We start from the raw sequence: 560 nt of genomic DNA, 5'->3' as shown, positions 1-560 counted from the left end.
TAGCCGGACTCTAAAACAACCTAAAATAACCTTTAAAAAAAAGATTAAATTAGCCAAAACAGCTAGCATGTAGCTGAAATATTAGCTACACTCCAAAATTCCAATATTTTGTCAAAATTACACAAGTTAGAAATGACCTCAAGATAACATCGGTCCATTGAAGACAATAAAATCATCTGGAGGGCCGTATAGAATTCCCCGGAGGGTTGGATCCGGCCCCCGGGCCTTGACTTTGACACACACCGCTTTTCGTGTTCGTGGTTGAAAAGTTAGTTAATTAAAGAACATAAACACTGGAGCTCCGTTGTTAAAGAATTAAGGTGAGCACAAAAAAACCCCCAAAGTTTAGAGCTGCGTTCTTTACATGTACAAGTCCATAAAAAAAAATATATATATTTTAGCAAGAAATGTTGAATTGAAATTGAAACTGAGCACCATCTTTGTTTCTACCGTTACATTACTCCTTAAAGGCATAAAGTAAATTTTGATTTTGATCATTATTTGTGAGTGAAGACATAAAAAAACTGATCAAGGGCTAGTTTTTTTTTTTTTTTTTTTTC

This window comes from Oryzias melastigma, linkage group LG22 (genome assembly GCF_002922805.2).
Source record: "Oryzias melastigma strain HK-1 linkage group LG22, ASM292280v2, whole genome shotgun sequence".
Classification (NCBI taxonomy): Eukaryota; Metazoa; Chordata; class Actinopteri; order Beloniformes; family Adrianichthyidae; genus Oryzias; species Oryzias melastigma.
Note: the sequence above shows the minus strand (reverse complement) of the source record.